The sequence below is a fragment of the Tamandua tetradactyla genome, chromosome 10 (genome assembly GCF_023851605.1).
Source record: "Tamandua tetradactyla isolate mTamTet1 chromosome 10, mTamTet1.pri, whole genome shotgun sequence".
Classification (NCBI taxonomy): domain Eukaryota; kingdom Metazoa; phylum Chordata; class Mammalia; order Pilosa; family Myrmecophagidae; genus Tamandua; species Tamandua tetradactyla.
In genome coordinates this window covers 65,422,246-65,443,149 of record NC_135336.1, presented here as the reverse complement: position 1 = coordinate 65,443,149, position 20,904 = coordinate 65,422,246, and the positions used below count along the sequence as shown (strand labels likewise).

The window sequence follows — 20,904 nt, the reverse complement described above, 5'->3', positions numbered from 1 at the left end:
TTTCGATTATCTCAACTTTAGGAAAGGGAGATGAAAATAAAGGCAAGTGCCTTTCTGTGCATGGGAACCTTCCTTCTGAATGGGGAGATGATGATTTATCCCTTCCCTAGAAGAGAGGTAAATGTCATATGATTTTGATTTTCTCAACAAGTCTCCCTCATGAAAATAAACCATTGAGCCAATAATAATAATGATATCTCCACTCTTACAACTGGAATTTTATCATAATTAACCAGATTCAGAAGTTCCTGTTTCTGATGTAAAAGGCAAGGGACCAGAGGGAATTAGGCCTTGTTAGGAGAGCGGGAAGATGGAGAGATCTCCTAAATATCGGAGTCTGATCAGAGCGGAACATTCAATCCTAGTAGTAAGTAAGCTCATCTGAATAGTAGTTCAGGAAAGAGTCCTAACACCACATCCACTGAAAACCATATATAATTCAAAGGAAGAAATGCAGGAACCAAAAGAATAACCTACTTTAGGTCTAAGGCTGAAAGAATTAGGAACAGATAATTAGGTTCAGTTGCTTCTCTTTGCCTCCCAACATCCAAATTTTAGTATATATTTTTTCTTTTTGTAAAGGGTTGGTTATATTCAATTTGGTCAATGTGGGTGGACTAGATAAAGGCAGAAGCACTCTCCAATAGCAGTTTAACATGAAGTTTCTCTAAAGTGACTCTTCTTCCAGACTACGACCATCAACAAGGATTTTAACATTCTCCTGTGAAGCCTAACCTGGCAAAAGGACCATTTGCAATACTACAGGCATTTAAATCACATGGTGAAGGGGAGAGAAGAGATTTCATCTGACTAAGGTGATTCTGGCAAGCCTGCATCTATCTGTGTCTAGTTCAGTCTTCAGCTTTGCGTTTCCTTCCATCATTGAATCTCTAAGCTGGAGCTCCACATACTAAAACCATTTGATGAGATTTTAGAAACTACTTCTGCTATATTCTCACCCTCAGAAATTCTGGTTCAAATGGCTCAAGGAGGACTATGGCTTCAGTGTTTCAAAGCTCCCCATGTTATTATAGCATCACTTTTCTAGCTCCTAGCACAATGCCACATATGTGGTAGGTTCTCATTAAATGCCAGTGAAAACTAGTTATCGTTGTGCCATGAATCAAATCAGGAACATTATTTTTAAGTCTATGCCATCTAAAATATATGCTACTTGTGTCTCTGAACATTTTAACAGAGCTTTAAGGCGTTTACAACTGCTCATATTGAGAATTTTGCAGTTTTTCACTATTTAGTTTTGTAGACTTCAGCCAGTCATTTTATATTCATCAGAAAACTAGCCTTCAACAAGCTAAGAGAAAATGCCAAAAATCAGCACTCCTACTGTTCAGGAGAGTATATATTGTCTTCCTATAACTGTTTCAATTCTAGCTCTTAGCAGGAAGACATTTAAATTTTTATTGTATTCCTAGCTACCAGGAAAAAAAAAAGAATTTACAAGTTTGACACTAAACAATCACAGATGGAAGATTCGAAGTAAGATCACATATTTTTACACCAAAATACAATGTAGCTATCAATAAATGCAGACTGACACTTAGGACAAAATCCATTCAACTTTCCCTGTGGCTTTAGGGAGATTGTAAAGTATTCATTAAAGAATGTCCCATGGAATTTTCAAATGTCAAAATACAATATAATCATATTGAGAAAATCCTTCAAATTTAGTAATGGAAATTTCATGATACTGCTGAGAGAGAAAATTGCCAGTTTATAATTATGCTTCTTTCTCCACAGGTATCACTCATTATAGAAGCTAGAATAACACCATGATAATGAAATCCGTAAATAAGGAAGCAGTAAAAAAATATATGTACACATATCAGAGGGGCCACATAAAAACAGAAAAGGAGTTCATTTTCTATTATGATTTTAGTTTGCATATAAAAGGATGAAATATGATAAAAACAGAAGCATTTTCTGATATAAAATTCTCATCTATTTATATTATATTTTAGAAATCTTCTCAGTGATGCTCAAGAAAACTTCAGGAGCAGACCTCCTATTACTGTTTCTCTTGCTTGCTATTGGAAGTGTTAAGTCCAGTCATTCAATAACAACTGGATTTACCACATTCTCTCATCTGTCCCAATCTCTATTTCCTCCCCATCCTCTCCTCTAAAATCCTTATGTCCACTATAAGTTTTGTTCTATGACCAAATCATTTCTCTGTATCTTCATATACTCCTAGAATGCTCTCTTTATTTATGAGCCTTAGAAGTATCTAGGCATCTTTTTTTTTTAATTAAAAAACTGAGTTTACAGAACCATCATGCATAAAATACAAGATTCCCATAAACTACCCTATTATCAACACCTTGTACTGGTGTGGAACATTTATTAACTGATGAAAGCACATTTTTATAATTGTACTATTAACTATAGTCTATGGTTAACTTAGGGTTTAATATGTGTGCAGTATAGTTCCACAGATTTTAGAACATTTTTATTATTACCATATATACAATCTAGCATTTCCTTTTTTAATCACATTCAGATATATATTTCAGTGCTTTAATTACATTCAAAATGTAGTGCCACCATCTAGTACTAAAGTATTTCCATCATTCCAAATAGAAACCTTGTACATTTTAAGCCTTCATTTCCCATCTCTATCCCTAGCATGTCCCCAGGTAACCTATATTCTAGATCCCGATGCTATGAGTTTGCTTAGTGTAATTACTTCGAATCAGTGAGATCATACAATATTTGTCATTTTGTGTTTGGCTTATTTCATTCAACATAATGCCTTCAAGAATCATCCATGTTGCTGCATGTATCAAGACTTCATTCCTTTTTATTGCTGAATAATATTCCATTGTATGTCTATACAACATTTTATTTATAAATTCATCAGTTGATGGACACTTGTGTTGCTTCTACCTTTTGGCAATTGTGAATAATGCTGCTATGAACATCAGTGTGCAGATATCTCTCCAAGTTGCTGCTTTCAATTCTTTGGGTATTTATGAGCAGTGGGATTGCTGGGTCATATGGTAATTCTATACATAGTTTTCTGAGGAACTGCCAAACTGTCTTCCACAGTGGTTGTACCATTTTACATCACAACCAGCAATGAATAGTGCTCCTATTTCTCTGCATTCTCTCCAACACTTGTTATTTTCTATTTTTTTTTTAATAGCACCCATTCTATTAGATGTGAAATAGTATCTCATTGTGGTTTTGATTTGCACTTCTCTGATGGCTAATAATGTTGAGCATTTTCCCATGTGTTTTCTGGACATCTGTGTATCTTCTTTGGAGAGATGCCTATGCAAATCTTTTGCCCAATTTTTAAATTGCATTGCTTGTTTTTTCTCATTAAGTTGAAGGTTTCTTTATATATTCTGGATTTTAAATCTTTAGATGTGGTTTTCAAACATTTTCTCCTATTGTTTTACTTCCATGAAAAAGTCCTTTGAGGCACGAACGTTTTTAATTTTGATGAGGCCCCATTTATCTATTTATTTCTTTTGTTACTTGTGTTTTCTCACATTTTCATTCTTGGAGATATCGCTGTTGCTTCTTTCTCTTCTCACTTTCAAATGAAGACCTCATTTCATACTTACTGAGACCATAAAAGCTAATGAGCATGAATTTCCTCTGGTTCACATAATTTCACTCATAACCAGCATACATTGGATCCAGTTTCTTCTTGATTCTGTGGAGAAAGCATGCTTTTTCTCTATCAATAGTAATCTCTAACCTGCTCTGGATTCTATAGTTGCTCCTTCAGCATTTCCTTTCAATTCTACATCAACCTTTCTCTTATTATGGAATCAACCTTTTGAATAAGCCTCAGCTGAAGGCTTTATTTATTTCTTATATTTCATAATAAAATAAACCTCCTCTGACCCTAAATCCCATTTCAGTTACCACATTATTTATTTATTCTTTTTCTTAGACAAGCTTAACAAAATAGCTATTTACAAAACTGTTCTGGTTTCGTAAGGCTACTGTGTTAGTTAGATTCAGTTGTCAACTTGGCCAGGTGAGCATACCTAGTCTTGTTGACATAAGCCAACGGTATGTGAACCTCATCTGTTGCCAATTACATCTGCAGTCAGCTAGGAGGCGTGTCTGCTGCAATGAGTGATGTTTGACTTAATTGGCTGGTGCTTAAATGAGAGATTGCAACGTAGCACAGCCTAAGCAGCTTGGCATTCCTCATCTCAGCACTAGCAGCTCAACCCAGGCCTTTGGAGATGCAGAAAGAAGTCACCCCGGGGAAAGTTGTTGGAACCCAGGGGCCTGGAGAGAAGACCAGCAGAGACCATCTTGTGCCTTCCACGTAAGAAAGAACCTCAGTGGAAAGTTAGCTGCCTTTCCTCTGAAGAACCAACAAAATAAATCCCCTTTTATTAAAAGCCAATCCGTCTCTGGTGTGTTGCATTCTGGCAGCTAGCAAACTAGAACAGCTACTGAATACAATACACCAGAAATGGATTGGCTTTTATAAAGGGATTCAATTAGTTATAAATTTACAGTTCTTCAGAGGAAAAGCAGCTGGCTTTCTTCTGGCTTTACCACCTGGGAAGGCATATGTTGATGTCTGCTGACCTTCGCTCCTGGACTCTGGGTTCAAATGGCTTTCCCCAGGGTGTATTCTTTCTGTATCCTCAAATGTCCGTGTCTGTACTGGCTCTGCATGCTGAGCTGAGGCATGCTGGGCTCTCTTCTGACACCTTCTTTTAAGCCTCCAGTTAAATTAAAGGTCACTACTTGCAGAAGGCACTCCCCTTAGCCGACTGCAGATATAAATAGCCATAGATGAAATTCACATCCTGATTTTTTAAGTCCACAGCAACAGAACTGGGCACCATCATCTGGCCAAGGTGACATGTGAACTTACTACTACAAAAAGTTGCCTCTATACTTACCCCACTTTCACTATTAAACCCACTCCAATATACCTTCCCTCACCATTCCTCCAAAATCAGTCCTATCTAGTTCACCACTGGATACTTATTTGTCCTAATTTTACTCAACATCTTAGCATCATTCAACAAGGGTGATATTTTTCCTCCTTTTTGGTCTTGGTTTTCATGATGCTACACTTTCCTGATTTTTCTTCTCGCTTCCTCATCATTTCTGCCCAGTCTCCACTGCTGACTCATCTTTTCTAGCCCTCCACATACTGTGTTCCCTGGACCCTGCCGTTGGGCCTCTTCTTCCCTTGGGCCACTGATCTCAATTCTGGGGTCACAAATTCCTGTCCAACTGATGTTCTCAGTAACATGGCGCTAGCGATATTCATATGTTGAGGTCTTCCAATTTTATTTCTCTGGCCTTGATATCTTTAAGTTCTAACAGTTTATTTGCTGTTTCACTTGAGCATTTCAAAGAAATTTGAAGAAGATATGTCTAAAACCAAACTTCTTACTTTTCATTTTGAACCTGATATCCTAACCCTATTTTTCATATGTAATTCAGTGGTACTAACGGCTATTGATTGCTTAAGCCAAAAACCTTGAAATCATTATTTGATTCCACTCTTTCTCTCAAAGTCTACATCCAAACGATCATTAAAGACTTGCCAATTAATTCTACCTCCCCGATTTATATTGATTCCTTTTGTCTTTTTCCATTTCCACTCCACCACCATCATTCTTCTTCAGAATTTCAAGCCTATCCTGACTCGTCTCCCTGCTTTCGCTTAGACCCTACTCAATCTTCCAAAGAGCAATAAAAATTATCTACTAAAACATAAATTGGATCTCATATGATTCTTCCTAAAACCCATCTGAACTTAGACTGCAATGTCTACCCCCTTTACCAAGGCCCATAACATTCTTTAGGATCAAACCATTGCCTGCATTTCCATCCTAATATCTTTGTCCCTCAGGTCTCATGAGCACTAAGTTCCAACTATAGCAATATCCTTTCATATCCTTGAATGGTTCAAGCATTTTTACAAATCAGGGCCTTTAAACACTTTGTTATCCCTCTTTAGAGAGCTCTTCTCAGCACAGTATACAGGGCATACTTCAAATCTTTAAAGATTTAGCTTCAAATCAAGTTAGCAGCCACTATCTTAATAATGTTTTTGGTTTCTTCATGTCACTCATCACAATCTGCAGTTATTTTTTATTTATTTGCCATTTTTACTTTGCTGCCCCTAATAAAACTAAGCTCTAAGAGGGAAGAGATTGCTCTATTATGTCCAGTGTTGCATCTCCAGCATTCAGCAGGGTATCAAGTATCTGAAATAATTTTGGCACAGAGGGGTAGTTAATTTCTAGATAAATTAATGAATGTGTGAATGAAAGCAATGATATCTAAAAGTCATTAGTGCTATCAGTACAGCCTTTAAAAGGCTTATTTGAAAAAAAATAAACCTTTGAAGACCACACATATATTTATTTACTTATTATATTTATGTAACTATAACACACACATATATAAGTATATGGTTATTATAGTTATACATATATGTGTGTATAGACATAGTTATATGCACAGAAGCATTTGCATATACATGTGTACATATTTGCATGTGCGTGCGTGCATGCATGTGTATGTGTGGGACAGAATATTCATACAGATTGCAAGGTATCTAGAAGGAGCTACAAAAATACTTAAACGCTATAAACATTCCAGCTATTTTCCCAAAGAAAATATGTATGTGCATTTACAATAATTTAATAAAGATCTTAAAAGGAATAGTAAATTAATTGCCTATGTTATCAGAAAAAGTAAAACTTGCCATAAAATGTTACCTCAATTCATTAATCATAAATCAATTTCACAGATATTTATAATAATACTTGAAAAGCAATTTTGATGTTTTAAGAACAGATATTAGTATTAGGGAGGGTAAACTATGAGGGAACATTTTTTAAAAACTATTTTAAATATAAAACATTGCAAAAAAATTTTACTTTGGATTCAAACTAACATAAACATGGTTTCAGGGCATGAAGCTGTAAAATAAGGACATTAAAATATTAAAATAGTGATAGTAATTGACAGTATTATTTAAAAGCTAATTAATATCTTTTGACCTTGTTATTCCATCACTCCCCATGATGTTGTATTCCAGCCTTGGGGATGGGATGTGAATGCTTCTGCTTAAAATCTAAGAGCATACCACGGGAGCTGCATCCACATCACTGGCCCTCACATCCCTTGGGTAGAACTTAACCCCTTGGCCCCACCAGGTTTCAGGGGAACCTGGAGAACATCCTCTTTATACTGGCCATTCATGTCCCCAGTTGAGATTTAGATGGGAAGTGTTAGTGGAGAAAAGTAGTGGTCATGACCACAGCTATGTGGCAGAAGTGAAATCTTCGCCTTTCTAATATACTCCATAAATAAACACTTAGCTGAAAACCTATTTTAGAAACCTAGTCTTAATATACAAATAATTGTTTCCTTTGCTTATTTCTTACAAAGTAAAAAACAATATTAATTTTCAGACTAAAATATGTCAGTCATTGGATGGTGAATTATAGTTACAAATTCTAATTAACCTGGGCAACAAGGTTTTAAATTATCAATAAATCTTAAAAAATGTAATTGACTGTTATTTTACAGAAGCCTAAGGTAACGGAGAAGTTGTACAGTTTGTTCAAAGTGCCCTGATTGTCAGTGCAGAGTCTAGAACTGAAACTTGGTTTATTGATACCCAGGTGTGACTGTTCTATTAAAATCACAGTTGTGTTTTTTTTTTTTTTAATGTCATAAGCAAGATGTTATGAAATCTTCAAGTGTGGGAGATACTCCCAAGTCTGAAAAGGGAGAGGATTAAAACAAATATGATGGAGTTCATACAAAGAAAAGTAGCATAAATACTGTTAGATGCAAATGTCTTTAAAAAGCACTTAAATCATTCCTATAAAGTATGTCTTTAAAAGTGCAACGTTTCAATGGTAACAACACAATTCTTAATTCTCTGAATTCAGTTAGAATAAAAGAAGGAATGGGAATGGGTTTCTACAGAGCCTATAAAAATGATAAAGGTAATTCTGCCTAGAAACATACACATACACACAAACACGGCAAGAGAAATAGAAAAAAAAATCCATTTCCATCTTTTACAATACCTTGTTTAAAAGATAAAAATAAAGATAATATAATTGTCTTTAATGGTAAGCATCATACTTTTAAAGTTAAGATGGGATATTTTCAGGATCATAAGTCTTCTGTCACAGTAAAAGCAACATATCATTCTGAAACAGATATAAATGGCATAAAGAGGTGAATTCAAGGTGGAAGATGAGGGAAGAGAAGCAAATTATTATGAGAGTCTGACCTCTTATATTTACTACTCTTATAGATATCTGCACAGATAGCTTCACATTCAGCTTTTTATTCATTTCTCTTATTTACCTTTCTCTCTTGGAGAGGAAAGAGACTGGGTCTAGAAACAGTGAGTTTACCAGGAATAAATGAATGATCAAACAAATGAGTCCAGTTGATTCCAGATTACTTATGATACTTCAGCACATTCATTAACCACTGATGTCATACAGAAGATGTGTTTTATGAATACTACATGACTTTCCTGTTTTTTTTTATTATTGTGCTATTTCAGAATAGTGAATGCTGCTAATTTTGTTGATTTAACTCTGCTAACTCAGTATTTTATTAAATGAGAAATTTGAATCATTTATGCTTTGAGACATGCCTAGAGAGTTATGAATTGACGGAAGGTACACTCATTTAGAAAGTGTTTTTTTTTCATAATGCTATAAATCCCAAGAGGAAGAAGTAAATGACAACCAAGGAAGCAAACTTCTGTTGCAAGAATAATTCTCATTTTGATTTTAAGACTTTCTGAAAAGTGGAATATGAATCTAAGAGTACTGAAAGTGACTTAAGTTATTTCACATTGGAATCTCTACCTATGAATCATGAAACTAAAAAAGATAAAGTCAAACCAAGGGGAAACAAAATAACTTCCTTTGAAACAAAACTGATAGTAAGTTTTCAATAAAAAGATTGCAATCTCTACGGAAAAAAAATATATGAAGCTTTTCTTGAAGTTATTAAATAAGATTAATTACTTGAAAATGAATAAATATGTGGAGTTAGCAATCTAGCGTAACTTTCTCTTTAGCACTGCTCAATGTAGTAGACAATTACAAAGAATTTTCTGAGAAAACAGAAAAATGACATTTTTACATCTTGAATTTTTGCAATTCACATTACAAAAACAAGTAAATAATATTATTCATTTTCAAATTTTAAATATTCTTCATTTTGATTAGAAATCGATTTTTAAAATTTGAGTCTATTTTTCTGCTAATATTTAAATCAGCAATGTGTTTATATTTTAATTTATTTTTTACTTGACATTTGAAAGTGTTAGTGCACATTAACATTTAAAATGAATTAAGTATCAATTTTCTTCTCTCTCTTTTTTTTTTAGAATTTTAAGCAGTCTTTAATAACAAATAGTATCAATGCCACTATTTTGTAGTAATTCCTGAGAAATCACATAATGAAGTCATGTGATCTGCTCTCTTGACCTCAGCTGACTGAATTCAGAAAAAATACCATTTCTATGATAACTAGATAACCGTCAGAAAGCTGGGGAAAATATATCCCCATTCCCTTTTTCTTCTTTGAATTTTTTTCAGCAGTTTATCAAACCGTCATTTAAAATTTTTATATCTATTTTTATTTTAATCATCGATTAAACACGCAAAAATAAATGATCATGAAAATAGCAAAGATATATTATTACAGATTGTTAACAATCACTTTTTTGTTTTTCTAAACCATGTTCTTTTAGTAATAACTTCCTCTGAAAGATATTCACTAACCATACTTTTGTTGCCAATCCACTTATTGATTTAAACATATTTTTTTCCTAATTTCCTTAAACTGGAAATGAGAAAACTACCGTGATTAGCCGCTGCTATCTTTTAGCTACACAATATGAGGCATGTCCCCTTAACTCTCTGAATTTCAATTTTAGCAACCTGAGACTTGGGACATTCACTTAGCATACATCAGTATTCTTTTAATTTTTAGACTCAGGTAGCATTCGAAATAAGACACAATGTTAAAGAAAAAAACAACAAAACATTGTGAGCATTAAGTTGTGTGATGTATATGGAAATGTTTTAGAAATTACAGAATGTATGCCATTGTATATTATATTTATTATATATTTAATAGTATAGCTCCCTTAGGATCAATTATATGAAAATATAAAAATAATTTCCTCGTTTCCCCTTCTATGTTTGATTCTTGCATGTGGTCTTACCATAGTAGAATTGGAAATAAGAAGCTATTTATTCACAAATTCAACTGAATTAGCCCTGTTAGTCACATATATTCAGGAGTTTTAACTGTTATCTCTAAATTCTGAGATATTGAGCTGTTTGTTTATAACCTGGTCATTCCTAGAAAAGTCAGGTATTTACGCGACACCTGAGACTCAACAGTTAGAGCTCTGTAGCTAGGAAAGCCAGCACTCCCCCACACAGGTACTATGTAAAAGCTGAAAAAGGGATCAGACTATGACTAGAGATAGGAATGAAGCTGAGCTGGATAGGACTGGGGTAGATCAGAATACAGGGTAAAGGATGATATTGTTCATATTTTAAAACTTCAACTTCTGTGTGAGATCAAAGGGAAAGATATTTATTTGGTGCAAAATTTTAATTTTGGGTACTGCATTGCCTAATTTAACTTCTATGGTCAGTTTCTCTGAACATCATAAGTAAATGGAATTTTAAATACGACATGAGATATTGTCCAGGTTACTGTGATGCCCCAATATATCCCAGAGAATTTGCAGTGAATAAAGAAGTACTTGCAAAGTCCCCTTGGGTCCTGGGGAGAAAGGAGGAAATATTCAATTTCCCTATTTGGAGAATTTCTGATACTCTTGCCAGCAGTGGGGACAACCAAATCAATAAGCTGCACCCTCAATCTTGAAATTCGCCCCTATGAAACTTATTCCTACAAAGGATAGGCTAAGCCTACTTATAATTATGCCTAAGAGTCACCCCCAGAGAACCTCTTTTGTTGCTTAGATGTGGCCTCACTCTCTAAGCAACTGAGCAGGTGAACTCACTGTCCTTCCTCCTACATGGGACATGACTCCCAGGGATGCAAACCTCCCTGGCAATGTGGGACAGAAATCCTGGGATGAGCTGGAACCCAGTATCAAGGGATCAAGAAGGCCTTCTTGACCAAAAGGGGAAGAAAGAAATGAGACAAAATAGAGTTTCGGTGGGTGAGAGATTTCAGAGTCGAGAGGTTATCCTGGAGGTTATTCCTATGCATTTGATAGAGAGCCATTTTTAGTTTATGGTGTATTGGAGTGGATAGAGGGAAGTATTTGAAATTGTTGAGCTGTGTTCTAGTAGGCTTGACTCTTGAAGATGACTGTATAACATATGGCTTTTATAATGTGACTGTGTGATTGTGAAAACCTTGTGTCTGATGCTCCTTTTATCCAGTATACAGATAGATGAGTTAACCAAGGACCTAGAAGCTGCAGTCCGGCAACATACTTTGGTGAGCTAGTCAGGAGGCACTTCTCTCACCATCTGGTCTAGCGATACCAGGAGGCTTGGCTCCGTACTGTCACTTTTTCTTCTCACTTGGCTCATTGCTACCCTCCCCTATGTTCTCATTTTCACTGCTTTCTCTCGGAATTTTGAGGCTCTAATCCAGCACCTCAGAACATAGCCTCAGCTCACCCTGAGCCATAGGCTCTCTCCTTGGAGGCGGAAGAAGCCCTGTCTCCATGCCGTGTAGACCCAAGGAGGCCCAGGGCAGCAGCGGATTCCACCCTTTGGAGCCTGACTGAAGGCTTCAGCTGTGTCAAGCAAGAGTCCAATGTTAGCCAAATCAAGTCGCTTTCTCTCTCTCTCTCTCCTGGCCCCTTACCCCCTCAGCTCTCTGAGACTTCCCCACACTCTCATTTCTTCCCTTCTGAGGACCCAGACTGTTGTTCCTCTTGGTGAATCTGTTCCTTTTTCCACCTCCTCCACAGAGGTCCTCGCCCCTGCCTGCATGAGAATCTCCTTTCTCCTCTGTCTCACTTTCTATGCCTTCTGAGACATTCCATCTTTCGTAATACAGGATTCTGGACTAAGGATTCTTGTATGAAACAAGGTATTTAATATTCTATGGGGTCATCTCTGGTTTATGCCCATGGGAACTGGGTAGTTTCCAACAGGAATATCTCTTCCTAAAAGCCAGAAGTGAGGTTCACAGAATAAATAAAAGCCCAGTTCTCATTCCCTCTGGGTCTTTCCATCTCTTCATCTGCTACAACATCTTAAGTCCAAGAATGTTCTGCTATTATCTCTCCTGAAGGTGTCATCCAGTGCAGAAGAAACCATCCAGTCCCTGCCACTGGCTGAGAAGAATAGGCTGTTGGGAGTGCATTCACTTTCACTTTTTAAGACCCATCTTGAAGGGACAGAGGAACCCTCCCTCCTGGCCCTGTCCTACAATATGTCCATACCTAGACTCCTCTAATTGCCTAAAAAGCATGCTAAGTCACGCTCTTAGAAGGCCAATTTCCTTGTTGCATGTTCTTTCCCTCTAGGTTGATCACAGCAACACCCAGGGCTGGCATCCAGGAAATTCCTGACCTAATATTTCTTTGTTTGTGGCAACGATTCTCTTAAACACCACTCTAGACAGCAAGTTAAGAGCACAGACACTGAGGAAGACACAGTGCACTGGATCAGCAATTTCAGGACATTACCGGGCCATCCGTCTCCTGAGTCTTTGAAGACCTGAGAGACACTCGGGGATAGGGAGCCTAATCCCATGGGCCCAGGGGAACAGTGCTCAGAACAGCAAGCCAGTGACCTGGAATGCCAGGCACCAGTATGGAAATCTGTTTTTTTACCTCTCTTCTTTAAATAGGTGGTGCCTCCAGTATTTTCTACAGCATACTGCTTAGTCATAATATCACCTGGAAAATGGCCAATGTTAGCCCACAAATAGGACAGTCAGCCATAACCTTATATCACAACTAAACCTCTTTTATAATTAGTAAGGAAAGTGGCAAGACATTCCTTATGTACAGCTTTTATAGCCTTATATCAGGACAAACCCATAAAGGTCCCATGCAAATTATGTTATGCCCAGAAAAAACTGTCAAAAACTTCTTCCTCATGACTCTTCTTCATGAAATGAGGCAAATATTTTAAATAATCCTCTTTTAAATAGCACTCAACCCAGAATCCTCATATAGTCTCTACTGAAACCCACTGCAGCCAAATACAAAACTTCTCTTCTAAATTATGCTCTCTTTTTACCCCTTAGGAAATAGGAAACCTAGAGGGAAAAAGGTCTCCTCTTTTCCTTTCCTAGAGAAAATGGAAAATTCCAACTGTCAATATAAACTAAAAAGGATGAGCATAGCCATTCAATGGGACTGTCAATTACAATACCAACCTCCAGACTGTAAAAGACTAGAAAAGTAGTTAGAAACTCCCTGCCCAAATACTTTTAGCTCTCTATCAAGAAAAAGACCTAAAAAAGACTTGTCACTTCTGTTATGCCCAAACCTCAATTTCCATTAAAGGAAAAAACAGTTGTTTATTAAAAAGCATGAAAAAATGTGCCACCAAGCCAATTAATTGTAATAAGCTAAGGGAAATCACTCAGGAGAAAGAAGAAAGCCCTGCCCTGGAGGGAAGTTCTACAAATGTTATTAAGGCAAGCCTGGATTCCCAGGTAAGTCAGATTTTGGTAGGCACCCTTTTCATCAGTCTGCCCTGACATCTGAAGATAGCGGCAAAAGCTCTCCAGGGGCTCACCAACTCCCACTAATGATTTATTAGAAATGGCCTTTTATGTCTTTAACAATCTAAACAAGGCCAAGGAGGAGGTGAAATCAAAGAGACGTAAGCAAAAGACCAGAGAACAGGCTCAGCTATTGCAGTCACTGTTAATAGCACCCTGCCCTCTCAAGGTCACCCAAATCATGGCTCCAAGCCTCAACAGCTTTGCTTCAAGAACTGTGAGTCAGAAGGTCACTAGCAAAGAGGATGACAGGAACCGCAAGACAACACAGCCTCGGGACCCACTGAAGCCTTGCTCCAGCTGCCACCAACAAGGCTTCTGGCCCAAGAGCGGCACTGTCTCCCAAAGTGGGAGGAGAACAGCCCCTCAAGGCAAGTGGAGAAGACTGAGGGTGCCCAAGGCTGCATATGGCTCTGCCGACTTCACATCTGACCAACTAAGGAGCCCCAGGTGACACTCAATGGGACAGGTAAGATTATTAATTTCTTCATTATCACTGGAGCCATTCAGTCCTAAACTGCCACTCTGGGCCTACCTCCACTCAGACTTGTCTTAATTAGTTGACAGTAAAGCTGACAGTAAAGCCAAAACTAAAATCTTCACTATCCAATGTCCTTTATGGGCTCAAGGACATTCTAGTATCCTATGAGTTTCTCATTGTCCTTGAATGCCCCATACCCTTCTAGGGAAACCTTTTTCACTCTGTGGGGGCCACTTTAAGACTAGCAAACCCAGCTAGTGTTTACTCTCTTGTTTACCGGAGGCCACTAGACCAAGGCCTCTTAGCATCCCGAGAATATCCTTAAGCCAATAAACCTGTCTGTATGGGATGAAAGCATCCCAGGGTAAACCCGCACATAACTTTTGACTGTATGCAAGTTTTCAGTTCTAAATCTTAAAAACACATTTTTGCATTCCTCTTTACCCTAACTGTCAATACCTATTTGCAATTGAATGGCAGGGACTTAAAAATAATATTCCCACACTACTCACCTAGACAGTGCTGCCCCAAGAGCTTCAAAATAATCCCTATATCTTTAAAAATACCTCAGCAGCAGACCTTACTGGCCTCTAACTATTTCAAAGTACAGTCTTGCAATTTGTTAACTTTATAAGCTAACCTATTTCTAATACAAATGAATTTTGTTTGTTGTAATTATCGCTAACTACATGTATATTCATTAACAAAAAGGTTTAAGAAAGTGAATTCTGTGGTCATTACTGACTACAAGTCCTGAATGGATGTGGAAAATTATGGAGAATTTAAGAAAGTAAATTTCGTTTGTAATCACTGCTGATTACAAGAAATTATAGTTTATAAAAATGAATTCTGTGCAGTGCGACGGTGGCACAGTGGAAGAAATCTCACCTGCCATGCCAGAGACACGGGTTCAATTCCCAGTGCCTGCCCATGTAAAAAAAAAAAAAAAGGTGAATTCCATACTGCTTTCTATTAAACCACTCTAAATGAAAAGTTATAGCAAGTTTTCCTTAATCATATGAGTACTCATCTAAAAGATAAAAATGTTATATCAGAATAATATCCTTGTTAATATTTATGTTAACTTTAACATCCTTTATTTCAGAAGACAATCTTCTCACTCTTAAAGGAAAACTATTACAAAAATTTATTCTTTCACTTTGCAAAAGTAAAGTGCTAAAATAGTTTTAACATATTACCTTAAAAAAGTGTTTAAGAAACAATACAATAATGAAGAGATTTTCTATCCTTTGGCTAACTAAACTTGCATGGGTGAAATGATATTCATATATTCAGAGATTGTTTCTATCAATACTGATCTTTATAAGATTAAAAGTTACAAATTATGGTAACAACCACAAGTGCTTGTCAATTAATTATACTGCTTTACTAAAAGTTCAGGTGGTCAGCTGTAAGTCAGAACTGTATCTTCAACAAAAGGACTTTAAAAGAGAAACAAGGTAAATATGAAATCATGTTCTACCTGTTAACTAACGTAACCCTGGTAAATGTGTAAAGTAAAACAGGACACAACTTCTGCTATAGTTTGTAGTCAATGACCTCAATATAAAACAACTGTCATATGTTTTTATTTCTGAAAGGAAATTCACTTAAAAATGCTTATAAAAAAATTAAAGCTTAAAGTGTAAGCTCTTACAGCAATCACATTTACTACTAAGCCTTAACTGTTTCTGAATTCTGAAATGCTTTACTCTTTATATAACCTAGTAGTTCCCTAGAAGTTTAATTATTTGTGTAACACCCAAAACTCAGAGTTAAAGTTCTTCAGCTCTGAAAGTCAGCATTATTCCATATAGCAACATGGAAATGATGCTGAACTAGTTAGGACTAAAATAAATATATTCTAAAACTTTAACTTCTGTGTGAGACCAAAAAAAAAAAAAAAAAACAAGCCAGAGTATTTTAAGTAAAAAATATATGTAAAACATATATATATATAGTTGCAAAGTCCCTTAAACTAAAAACAAAACACAACAAACAACCAAAAAAACTACAAAACCATTAAACTTCCCCATCTGGGGAATTCTTTCTATTCTCTTAAGCAATGAGGGTTTTTAATTTAATAAGCCAAAGCCCTGTCCCAGAAACTTTAGCTCAGAAAGAAAAACTAATTGCCCTCACCAGAGCTCTAGAACTAGGAAAAGGAAAAAGATTGTGCCTCCCTAGTCCTGCATGCTCATGCAGCAGTGTAAAAAGAATGAAGCTTTCTCCCAATTAAGCACCATCAAGAGATACCCAATTTCTTAAATGCTGTGCTTTTACCAACAAAAAATAGGAGTAATTCATTGCCCTGACCATCAAAAAAAAAACTAACATCTCGCAAGGAAATAACCAAGCCACTGCAGCAACTAAGGCCACAGCTCGATCAATTAAATCCCTTCTAAGACTCAATCCTGTGCCCTTTAAATTAGCACATGTGCCCTCTTATTCCCCAGTCAAGCAGGAACAAGCAGCTAAGATTCACTCTTGGACCTGAAAGATGGTCATTTCCTTCCCTCTCCCCAAATCTCACTTGGCTAATGCATCTCCTAAGCCTGCTTACTTCTATCCTACTCTTGCTATTAATAGACCCTTGCATTTTTAAGCTTCTCACCAAGTTTATTTCTTCCAGACTAGAAGCCTTTCATGCAAACCAATGCTGATGTGAGGATTTATTTTCAGCAGTTCCAACTACCCCTCTGGAGTCTTCCCCTCTCAACTTAAATGAGATAACCAGAATGTTCTACACCCCATCAGGCAGTGCCTCCAGCCCCAGACAAGCCAGAAATAGCTACAAGGGTTGTTCCTCAACAACCCTGAAGATTAAGGAGTGAGAACTCTCTGCAGGGGAATCTGAGCAGAATAGAACAGGGAGAGGGTAGAGAAAAAAAGAAAAGTGAAGGAGCCCTCATCCAAGAATGGCTAATCAAGGTCAGGGAGGCTGTGTCCTGGGCAGACAACCCACCCAGGGGGCTACCCACCCAGGGGTCTATCCACTTAGGGAAAACACCCAGCAGCAGCTGACCCATCTGAAGCCAAAAAACTCCCAACCAAGTGAGTCATCTATAGAGAAGGGTGGAACCAACCGACCCACCCAAATGCACTATTGACTACCAGGCCCTCCTCGAGAGAAGGGAAGAGATAGGAAAAAAGCCCTGAAAAAGGAAGGGGAAGGGGGAAGAAGTAAAGCTAATCTATAAAAGCAAATGGCCCCACATTAACTATGGCCTCTCACCTCCTTCACCTCTGTCTTTGTGAGAGTGCTCACAGACCCTCTTACATATGTATCTAACATATATTTTTTTAGCTGCTTACTCTAAAAAAAAAGACAAAAGTAAACAAAACAAAATAAAACTATCATCTGGCATTGATCTAAGAAATCCATAAGGGTCTTACTGATTTTTGAAAAACAGAATACATATCTGAATATCTGACAAAATGTTAATATCTGTAAAAATGATTTAGTGAAAGACTACAAAATTGTGCTATTTTTTATTTCTTATTTTTTTAACTCATGTGTGCCCCACTAAAAGGAAAAAAACATTACAGAAAGTGTAAAATCTCTAAAACGTGGAAACAATGAGGCTGCTTTTTAATCTGCCAAACTTTCTTAACTGCTCTTTTAGAATATTAATTTATTATATGCCATTTGATGAAATTACTTTGCTTAAAATAGCTGGTTATAAACTAATGCTAAAAATTATAAGGTAATTCTCCCGCTCCCCCCCACAAAGACATGCATTTAATGAAAAGCTTTAAGAAAAATGTAGAAGCCTTGTGATATGCTAGATTCTATGCTAGCTGCTTACTTGAAATATAATAGGGAAGAAAATACATACCACCCCTACTTATTTTCACTAATTTTTAAAGTTATCATGGGAGTCGTTTATTTAATAGTTTTCCAAATGTAATTGTATTATGTGCCATGAAAGGTAAGTTCAGGAGGCTATAAAAATGTATAATAGGGACAATTAGCCTAGTTTGAAGATTTAGAAAAGGCTTTCCTAAGGAAATAAGACTTAAAGATGTTAGGATTTCGTCAGGTATGGGAGGAATATTTGAGAGTGATGATTCCAGGCAGGGGCATCCAAAGGGGCGTGAAGTTCATCTGAACTGAACATTCAATGAACTGAAAGGAGCTTCCTTGGCGGCAGTAGAATGCTCAGGGGTGAGACCCATGGGAGCACATTCATGCCAGGCTTACAGGTCAGCTGGAGGACACAGTAATAATTGAAGGCTTTTAAGGAGAGCATTGGTATCATCAGAAAAATGGTCAAAGAAATTAAGTCATTACAGCTCACGGAGAAATACTGAATTACATAAAACAGCATTCATAATCAGAAATCATAGTGCTATTTGGAGATTGCTGATTTCAAAGCTGAGGGCCAGCATTATCTAAACACTGGGTTTGAATAAAATCCTGAGATAAAAGGAATAAAAAAAGTGCTATATTGGTGTTCAACTTTAAAAGATACGGTTTATTTCAAGGAGAAAAGAATAAAACTTCAAAAGACCTCTGTCCTAAACCAAAGGATACCCCCAAATATGGTCAGTTTATAGAGAGAGGCTATCTAGACGCTTACCTAGAGAATGCTAAAAATAATTAAGTTTTTTAATGAGTTATTTTGAAAGTTTCATGGGAAGAGTTTCCAAAGCAGAATTCATATTTAGCTTGCCCTAGACTTACTATATACAGTTAAAATGATATTAATATAAATATTTCAAAAAGTATATGCCTTGTGTGAAGTTCCTAGAGGTACGCTGCAACCATAATTGTCTGGGATTTATTTTTACACTCAAAGAAAATACCAAGAATCAGAAAATAGTTCTGTGGATTTCCTTTATTTATTAGAGTACTGATGGTCTTTGTTGATGATTATTATAGCCATATGGTGTTATAGTCATAATTTCAGGAATTATTCAAAATGTTACTTTCCCAAAAGCTTACTTTTAATCTAACATTTTCTATGCAGTGGTTCCATCAGATAAAGCAATAGTTTTTTAATACTGCAGATGTCTTTACAGACTTAGTGACTCCATTTCTAAATATTATTAGCATAAAAACTGTATATTAAGATTAAAATATATTTTATCTAAAGTCTTTTTCTTGTTTAAAATGTTGTGCATCTATTTTTATAAGTCACTGACTTTATGAAAAAATACTTAATCATACATATGCTTAGAAACATATTGTCTAAATTATTTTTTGAATGCTTTATTCCCTTTGCGTTGCATGGTACTGAAACAACCAAATTTCCTTGTCAGTTGCATTATTCTCATTAAGAACTTCTATCAGATCTTTCTTATGGGGAAGTTATTGATATTAAATTAACTATTACCATTAAGTCTCCATAATCTACAGATAATCTTGTTTTACTATTATGATTCCCTGGAGGCTATGCTATAAGCTATAGGACAGAGTTGATACCTTCACCAAAGGACAGTCTCAGTAAAATGACGCAATTAGGTATTTTAAAGTACTGACACTTCAAAAGATAGATTCTTAGATACAGGTTTCTGAGCTGACACTGCTTTCCAATTTTCAGACTAAACTAGTAGACTGAGCCAGGTATTCTAGGACTTTCAGAAGCAGTGGGCTTTTTGAAAGTGCAATGCTAACCCTAGATCTAGTAGTACAACGATTAATTACATAGGACTACATGAACTCAAAAGGTAATTTTTATTTTAGTTTTTGGGAAATTCTTTTATTTTTCAGATATATAAAGAAGACTTTTTTTTTCTTCTTGAGGTATCTGTAGATTACCACAATTTTAAAAATCTGATTTTATAAGTCAAATAAAATATTTACAAATTTCTCACTGACTTATAATTCAGATCCTCTTACCAATTCCCCTCACTTTATAGGGCAACATAATTATTTGCATAGGTTCATGCCCTCCACCTTTTTAATTGGGGTACAACCAAGGCTTTGCTGGGAGTGCCATATCTGAGAGTGATGCTCATTGAGTCAGGTAGGACCAGCTGCTTTTCAGGAATAAATAAGTCTCACTTTACTTATGGACCCAATACCAGAAAGACCCACTCAGGAAATGTGGCCTGATGCCATGCTGTCATGGTGAAGCCACACATACGGTCAGGAAGGTGACTTCCTGGCAAAAAAACACTTTAACTTTGGTGACCCTAAGAGAGGCCTACACTCAAATGTATAGGTAGTGCAGGTGAAATCTGGTATATGGTGTCTTAGGCTTGACTTCTTTAACTCAGAATACCAAACAACAGAAGCTTGTAAAAGTACGACCTGAGGTTCCTTATGAAAATTTCTAGATAGAAATTATTTAATCTAAAACTCTAAGGCTATTATTGTAGAACGATAAGTCAGCCTCTTTGATGTATTCCCCAGTCTTTTCTGTCTCTCCTTAGTATAAAAGATGGTGAAATCTTTTAAAGCATAAATGTTCAAATGATCATTGTTGACCAAATAGAATAGAAAAACATATTAGTTGGTTATTACATTTTATTATTCAGACCCTATGGAAAACAATGATATTCAAACATGCATATTTTTCCCCATTTTTTAAAAATAAAATAATTTTTGACTGTCACAATATACCTGGGCCTTAGTCTAACTATCATAAACCAAGCATACTGGTGTACGATTACCTTCAAGATCTTTTCAACTCTAAATAATATTAGCTTAATAGGTTATTATG

At 36.2% G+C, this 20,904-nt stretch overlaps 1 protein-coding gene across 1 annotated transcript in view; it reads right to left on the bottom strand.

Annotated features, from left to right (window-relative positions):
• GBE1 (1,4-alpha-glucan branching enzyme 1) overlaps window positions 1–20,904 on the bottom strand; it is a 344,340-nt gene that overhangs the window by 52,432 nt on the left and 271,004 nt on the right. The gene's annotated exons all lie outside the window — the stretch shown is intronic.